This window comes from Xyrauchen texanus, chromosome 9, assembly GCF_025860055.1.
Source record: "Xyrauchen texanus isolate HMW12.3.18 chromosome 9, RBS_HiC_50CHRs, whole genome shotgun sequence".
In the NCBI taxonomy this organism is placed as follows: Eukaryota; Metazoa; Chordata; class Actinopteri; order Cypriniformes; family Catostomidae; genus Xyrauchen; species Xyrauchen texanus.
Genome location: NC_068284.1, coordinates 45,009,168 through 45,018,189, shown reverse-complemented (window position 1 = coordinate 45,018,189; position 9,022 = coordinate 45,009,168).

The following is a 9,022-nucleotide window of genomic DNA, read 5'->3' as shown; positions in this document are numbered from 1 at the left end:
CTAAACTGCTTTATGCAGTTTCTGATCAAATTCAGAATTTGTCTCATTCTGTTCAACCCGGTTATGTTGTAACATCCCCCGACCCCCTAATTAAAATGGGTTTTTATTGGTTGTATTTCAGGGAGTTACATCACAATTTTTTGACCACATGATTCAAACAAGCAAGATCACATGTGAACTCGACATGTTGCCACCGAATGATCCGGTACCCTCACATCAACCACATTCTGCCGACATTGTTGCATCATTGCAAATGTGTTTACCTTTTCCTCTGGTGCTACTGATAGCATGTTGCATAAGCAGTCTTAGAGACATGGGTTCAGGTCTTGTTGAATCCAGGAAGAAATAGTGTTCACATAATCAACAAAGGACGCAATTCCGAGGTTGCATTTTCCCCTTTAAATTACATTTTTACTCCACTGATGGCTAGGTTTAGGGTTAGGGTTTGTGTTAGGGCGTATGGTTAATATGCATTCCTTTTGTACATCATTGACAGCTAAAAACAACTTGCTTTACAACTCGCTTTTGGCACCACGCTGTGGACATTTCACCCAGAAACTGGAGCTCACGCGTGCCCATATGCCAAACAACACTTTCAAATTTCAGTAAGCAGAGACCGATTTCAACTGAAGAACTTTCGACCTACTGTCGTCGATTTTAGAGTGGGATCAGTTTAAACAGAGGGAAGTTTTTCTTACAGTCTTGATTAGTACATTATTTAATTATGGTTACACTTATACACTCAATGTTTCAACTCTCTTACAGAAAAAATATTGTAGTTAGCACAAAGCACAAGAATACTGACTGTAAATAATATGATGTTGTGATGCAGTGATATTTTGATATATTGCAGTGATACAGTGATCTTCAGCCCAGTATGATCCAACCGCTAAAACATTTTGAATTTAAAGGTGCACTCAGTAATTTTTAGAAGTATGTTGAAGTGGCTTACATTGGCTTACACTGACACCTAGTGGCCTGGATGTTGCATCATTCAAACACAGTAGTTTTCGGTTACCAATGCCACTGAAGGTGATGGGGGGAGGTTACCCCCCATACCATGGTCAAAGGAAACATGTAAATGCTTCACACTGCAACCCCCCATGTTCAAGCCAAACCTACGCCCTTGATTTTAAGTGTTACCTCGCAATTGCGAGAACACCTTTATTTCTCACAATTATGAGTTACAAACCTGCAGTTGTAAGTTTATGTTATTTATACAATCTCATTATTGTGAGTTCATATTACACAATCGCAGCTTTATATCTTGAAATTGCCATTTAGAGCTTTGCAAATGTGAAATATAAGAAGACTATCAACCAATGCAACAGTTTCTGTTCATTTGCAACTAGATTAAAGGGATATTCTGGTTTCACAACAAGTTAAGATATTATAATAATGTAGCACTTTAGGGTTAGATCAAATTTAAATCAATCAAAACGGACTGAAGCGTGTTCACAAGACTCTAGACTGTCATTTAAAGGTTAAACTTCTGCCACACCGAGTCACGTGACACAACAGTATGCCATCGATTTCCTTGAAGCGCTCCTATGGACGCAGCGCCAACACAAGTGCCACTGGTAAGAAACATCTTTTACGTTTTTTTCATTGAAACCTGTTTGGTTGTAAAGAGGTTTCGTTTGAAATGTGCGCAATAATCATGATGTCCACATATGTGGACACTGGCACCAAATTTCCTCAAAAGTAGAAAAAACATGTTAGTTATTTTGAATACATTTCAACCAGGGCTGGACTAGGAACAGAGTGTCCTTTTCTGCATATTGCAGTGGCGTTTTGTGGTCCGTTCTGCATAACGCGACGGCTCATTTTAGCTTCACGGCCGACCCACCAGCCCGCTTGGTTCTCCCTATGGCCATTCCACCCCACTATGGCCCCATAGTGCGTCAGCCCACTGGAAAAATGCCTGGTATGCCAGATTACCAGTCCAGCCCTGATTTCAACTCTAACACATCTGTGGGTCATTTAGCTTTATTTTATGATACATGATTAATTTTGTTATTTTTGTGCATTATGATTCTATTCATTATCTTTAGTAAATCCATTCCTATATATTTACTGTGCATTTTCACATTGAGAATAAATGGGTTCATGAAAAGCTGAAAAATTGTGCTTGCAGAGTGCATTTTGAACTGTTATGAGACCAGTGCAAAAAGACAGCACACTGGAGGTTAAGTCATTCACTTAATAGGGAGCAAGTGTTATGTCGTGTTATGTTTTGTCATGGTATGTCTTGTCCCTGTTCTTTCTCTTTACTCTGTCGCCCTCTGCTGCCCTCTTTCGTTACCTCTCCTTTCCCTCTTCTCTCCTTCTCCAGCTGTTCCCTATCTTCCCTGAATACTCCGCTAATTCTCTTCCCACCTGTTCCCGTTTTCCTCTGATTGTCTTCTCTACTTCTTTCTCTGTTTTCGCTGCTTCCTTTGTCGAATTCTCACTTGAGTTTCTCTCTCCTAGGAATATATGCTCTGTCCTGTCCTGTCCTGTCCTGTCCTGTCCTGTCCTGTCCTGTCCTGTCCTGTCCTGTCCTGTCCTGTCCTGTCCTGTCCTGTAGGCATCCGCCTCACATAACTACCTGTTCACTCCTAACACCCGTTATTTGTATTCTGTCCAGCTCGCCTGGCGCTGCGAGAGAAGCGGACTACCACTATTGCTTCCTCGACCCTTGTCAACCCTGGGGGAGACCTACAGCCAGTTGCCGCTCACTGCTACCCTCGGCTGCTACATTGTTTCGCCTCTCAGCGTATTAAGAAGTTTTCTGTTTTTTGCATCGCCCACTCTGCGGGTTGTTTATGTTCACTTTTATTCTCTCAAGGAGAGATTTATGTTTTTCATTATTGGCAACTTGAACCTACATTAAAAGACTCCTTTTGTTAATTCGCTTTTGGGTCCTCACTTACTCCCACAACAGCAAGGAAGCATCGTATAGCTTTGTTATGCATTCAATCCTAAAATCCAACCAAAAGTTCAGTTTCAGGCTGTAGATGATGTTTGGATCACTCAATATGTTTGATTGACATGGGACAATGATAAATACATAGATTCAGAATTTTACAGTTCAACATTTTATTTTAACATGGTTGGCAGTGATTGGATGATACTGGACATTTCTTTGAATAATAATTATGTATTCAGCTATAATGTCTGTAACGTCTCAAAAACATGAATAACCAACACTCCTGGAAACAATAAACAATTTGATTAAAATAATCAGACTTAGTGTTATTTACAATTTCACAACGTACTCTCGCTGTCCACATATGTTGACATTCATTTTTAGGAAAACTATTTGCTCTAGGAAAAAAAGATAATTCATTATAATTTTGCTTCTTTATTTGGTGCTATTAGTTACAAATCAAAATCATCAAAATGTCAAATGCACACAACAGTCATGCTCGGGACTCAGGATGATAAATAGCAATGCTCTAACCACAAATTTAAAATTGGTGAAATAGTTTAAAACTGAAGTATTTTATTTCTAGCGCCACCGAATTGCAAAAAAAAACAAAATAAATAAAAACAGCTTTCTGAATACGACCCTTTCTGCCATTGGTCAAACAAACAGATAGTCCCATCCCCAACACACGCCATTGATCGAGTCTTTGTTATTGTCTCTCTTGAGACGGGGCGCTAAAAAAGAAAAAACAGCAGAATTTTCATAGTGCCACAGAGACACAGTGTTTACAGCTTACAGAGACGGGTTTGAAATGTTAAAGTGCTTTAGGGTTAGGCTTAGCGTAGTAATAATGAACTACTAGCTGGGCACATATTTACTGTAAGATTGGGGGTTTAAGAATCAAATAATAAAAAACCCATAATTGTTATTACTAATATTAATACTTGGGGTTGCTGCATGGTGGTCACTCAATATTGTTAGCAGTTATGGCTCTGGTACTGTGAGCCATAGGAGTTGAGAAAATAAAATGTCTCGATTAAATGATAAAAGATAGACTAAGCTTAACTGTAGAAACTGAAAAAGCATAAACTCACCGTTTGATAACCAAGTAAAACCATTTTAAGTAAGTAAAAACAAAGAGAATGCAATACTTCACCTTGTCTGAGAGAAATGCCATATTCCAGGCACTGGAACGTTCTACAGCAATACAAGTAAGCAGTCAAAATGAATAAATCCAGAGAGACAAATGGAGTATGTCAGTGCTGCATGGTCTTAAGGGTAATTCTCTCAGTGTGTGTGTGAGTGTGTATGTTACTTGCTTTAACACTACTCTTTGTTCTGGGACAAAGTTGAAACCCTAGTTAAACTCCAGATAATAAATCATGATTCAATTGGATTGGCAGTGTTCAGGCATTTGGCTGATGGGTTAAATCATCCCGGGTTCTGAGTTCTGTTTATCAGTGAACAGTTGATGCTGATCTCATCAGAATAAATTGACAAGATGCAATACTTCACCTTGAAGATAACAGCAGAGAATGAGATCACTGTAATGTAAATGTCTGCTGCCATCGACATGACAATTTTATTGCTCCAAGGTTGCTCTTTCAAAGCTCAGGAGACTTCATTTAGTTCCAGTTATGCTTTATTTATTAATCAGATTTGTCTATTTACATTCTGAAATCCTCATGCAAGGTATGGACACTGCCTGTGCATGCACTTTGGCATTCATACACGCATGCTGCTCTTAAAAAGGGTTTGACCAGAAGACACACCAATCTGTGCAATGTGAAGGCTTATCCTGCATTTGTTCCAGCTGTTATCATAGAGGATAAGACTAACTATTGTTGTGTACTGCAGGTTGTTGTACTCTTCAGAAAGAAGAGGAAAGTATTACATAACTCATACACACTGCTGACATGAATTAATCCCAGACCCAGGGATTATTTATACTGTTATTGTAAAAAGAAAAAAAAATGCGATATGTGGACTTTATATCTTGCAGTTGCAACTTTATTTTTCACATGTTACAAGATGATAACTTGCATTTGTAAGTTTATATCTAGCAATTACGACGTAATTCCAACTTAATTCTTTGCAACTACGAGATATAAACTCGCAATTGTGAGTTTAGTTTGCAGTAGTGACTAAATTTCTAGCAACTGTGACTTTATTTCTCACAATTACAACATGATAACTTGCATTTGTAAGTTTATATCTCAGAATTCCGACTTTATATCTCGTAATTTTGACTGTTTTTTGCAATTGTAACTTTATTTCTCGCAGTCACAGGATATAAACTCGCAATTGTGACATCATTTATGGCAGTTGCGACTTCTTTCTTGCAGTTGCGAATTTATATCTCGCAATTACAACTTTATTTCTCGCAATCACAGGATATAAACTCGCAATTGTGAGTTTATGTCTCGCAATCATGACTTCATGTCTAGCTATTTTGACTTATTGATTATGGAAACTTTTGTTTATATACGAGTATATATATATATATATATAGAAAGAGCGAGAGAGAGAGAGAGAGAGAGAGAGAGAGAGAGAGAGAGAGAGAGAGAGAGAGAGAGTTGAAGTCAGAAGTTTACATGCAAATTATTCAAATACATTTGAACTCAGTTTTTCAAAATTCCTGACGTTTAATAGTGGAAAACATTCCCTGTCTTAGGGTCAGTTTGGATCTCTGCTTTATTTTAATAATGTGAAATGTCAGAATAATAGTAGAGAGTATGATTTATATCAGCTTTTATTTATATCACATTCCTAGTGAGTCAAAAGTTTACATGGACTTTGTTATTATTTGGTAGCATTGCCTTTAAATTGGGTCAGACATTTTGGGTATCCTTCCACAAGCCTCTCACAATAAGTTGCTGGAATTTTGGCCAGCAAAATTGGTGTAGCTGAGTCAGGTTTGTAGGCCTCCTTGCTCGCACAACTTTTTCAGTTCTGCCCACATATTTTATGTCAGATTGAGGTCAGGGCTTTGTGATGGCCACTCCAATACCGTGACTTTGTTGTCCATTTTGCCACAACATTGGAGGTATGCTTGATGTCATTGTCCATTTGGAAGACCCATTTGTGACTGAGCTTTAACTTCATGGCTGATGTATTGAGATTTTGCTTCAATATATCCACATAATTTTCCTTCCTCATGATGACATCTATTTTGTGAGGTGCACCAGTCCTTCCTGAAGCAAAGCACCCCCACAACATGCTGCCACCCCCATGCTTCACGGTTGGGATGGTGTTCTTTGGCTTGTTAAGCCTCACCCTTTTTCCTTCAAACATAATGATGGTCACTTTGGCCAAACAGTTAAATTTTTGTTTCATCAGACCAGAGGACAATTCTCCAAAAATATCTTTGTCCCCATGTGCACTTGCAAACTGTAGTCTGGCTTTTTTATGGCGATTCTGGAGCAGTTGCTTCTTCCTTGCCGAGTAGCCCATTAGGTTATATCGATATAGGACTCGTTTTACTGTGGATATAGATACTTCACTACCTGTTTCCTCCAGCATATTCACCAGGTACTTTGCTGTTGTTCTGGAAGTGATTTGCACGTTTTGCACCATCTCTGGGAGACAGAATGAGTCTCCTTTCTGAGCAGTATAATGGCTGCGTGGTCCCATGATGTTTATACTTGTGATCTATTTTTTTGAACAGATGAACGTAGTACCTTAAGGCATTTGGAAATTGCTCCAAACGGATTGAACCAAACACTTATTTCTGAGGTCTTTGCTGATTTCTTTTGATTTTCCCATGATGTCAATCAAAGAGGCACTGAGTTTGAAGGTAGGCCTTAAAATACATCCACAGGTACACCTCCAACTGACTGCAATTAGCCAATTAGCTTATCAGAGGATTATTATCTAAAGGCTCGACATAATTTTCTGGAATTTTCCAAGCTGCTTAAAGGCACATTAACTTATTGGATGTAATCATCTGACCCTCTGGAATTGTGATATAATCAATTAAAAGTGAAACAATCGGTCTGTAAACACTTGTTGGAAAAATGACTTGAGTCATGCACAAAGTAGATGTCCTAAATGAGTTGCCTATACTATAGTTTCCTAATATAAAATCTGTGGAGTGGTTAAAAAATGAGTTTTAATGACTTTTGACTTCAACTGTAAACTCATAAACTCAGTTTTCTATAATTCTTATAAAGATAAAGTTGCAATTGCGAGATTTAAACTGAATTCTCTGTAAATTAACTCTTTGTAAATTAAACTTTTTTTATAGTTTATATCTCGCAATAACAACTTTATATCTCATAATTGCAATTTTATTTTTCACACTTTCTCACACTAAAGATACTCTCTTGTGCACTAATTATGTGCGACAGAGCCACTGTGTTACACGTTTAGGTGAAATCAGCAACTAAAATCTTACTTACAGTTGCATATTAAGCCAGGATACAAGAAAGAATTTAACATAGAAAGTTACAACAGCTTTAAAGCTACAGTGGAGGTCAGAAATAGCATCATTCCATCTAAGCAAGACTATAATAGTCAAAATATGCCTGAAACGAACAATGAATCTAAACACTCTTTCAGCAAAAGCAATGGTCATATTGACTCTATCTCCAAGAGACAGTGAGGCTTTTTGCATTTTTATTAACCTTAACTGATGGTATTAGGGCCGATATCACGGACCCCTGTGTGTGTGGATGGTATTAGTAAAGGTAAACCTTTGCAAGTTAATAATTAAAAGCACCATGCAGAATTCAATCACAAAAATCCACCGCACATAAAGGGTCCGAAAAACCAATTAACTCACAGATCCAAATCCTGTATGTACAAAAGACGAATTCAGAGTCAAACTAAAAAGAGGCATCTAGATTTAATCTTTTAGATTTGTGTGTGTGTGTGTGTGTGTGTGTGTGTGTGTGTGTGTGTGTGTGTGTGTGTGTGTGTGTGTGTGTGTGTGTGTGTGTGTGTGTGTGTGAGCGTGTATTTATCACTTTGTGGGGACCAAATGTCCCCATAAGGATAGTAAAACCCGAAATTTTTGACCTTGTGGGGACATTTTGTCGGTCCCCATGAGGAAAACAGCTTATAAATCATACTAAATTATGTTTTTTGAAAATGTAAAAATGCAGAAACTTTTCTGTGAGGGTTAGGTTTAGGGGTTGGGTTAGGTTTAGGGGATAGAATATAAAGTTTGTACAGTATAAAAACCATTATGTCTATGGAAAGTCCCCATAAAACATGGAAACACAACAAGTGTGTGTGTGTGTGTGTGTTTGTGTGTTTGTGTGTGTGTTTCTATGTGTTTGTGTGTGTGTTTGTGTGTGTGTGTGTGTGTGTTTGTGTGTGTTTGTGTGTGTGTGTGTGTGTGTGTGTGTGTGTGTGTGTGTGTGTGTGTGTGTGTGTGTGTGTGTGTGTGTGTGTGTGTGTGTGTGTGTGTGTGTGTGTGTGTGTGTGTGTGTGTGTGTGTTTGGGTGGTTTACGAGGACAATTTTTTATGTTACAAACTGGTAATTACAAGGGTATTATGCTATAAAAGTGGTTTATGAGGACATTTCTAGTGTCCCCATAATTCAAATCACTTTAAAAAAACACACTAAACAAAGTTTTTTTGAAAATGTAAAAATGCAGAAAGTTTTCTGTGAGGTTTAGGTTTAGGGGTAGGGTTAGGTTTAGGGGATAGAATATAAAGTTTGTACAGTATAAAAACCATTATGTCTATGGAAAGTCCCCATAAAACATGGAAACACAACAAGTTTGTGTGTGTGTGTGTGTGTGTGTGTGTGTGTGTGTGTGTGTGTGTGTGTGTGTGTGTGTGTGTGTGTGTGTGTGTGTGTGTGTGTGTGTGTGTGGTGTGAGTGGGTGTATAGGCCTGCAATATTGTGTATTTGTTTTGAAGAGAAACCAATTTATACAGAGTCTTTAGAGTCCTTAGAAACCAAGAAAGAAAGAAATAAAATGTTATATAAATGAAGCAGAATGTTAATTTGCAGGTATTTGCTAGGATACAGACAGTCTCTGCATGTCTTTCAGCAGTGTTGGGACAATAACAGTGAAGAAATGCATCGATGGCATGTGAACATTTCTACAAGACGCTCTTGAACAATTTTAGATGAATGCAGTTGTGTCAAGAAGGTT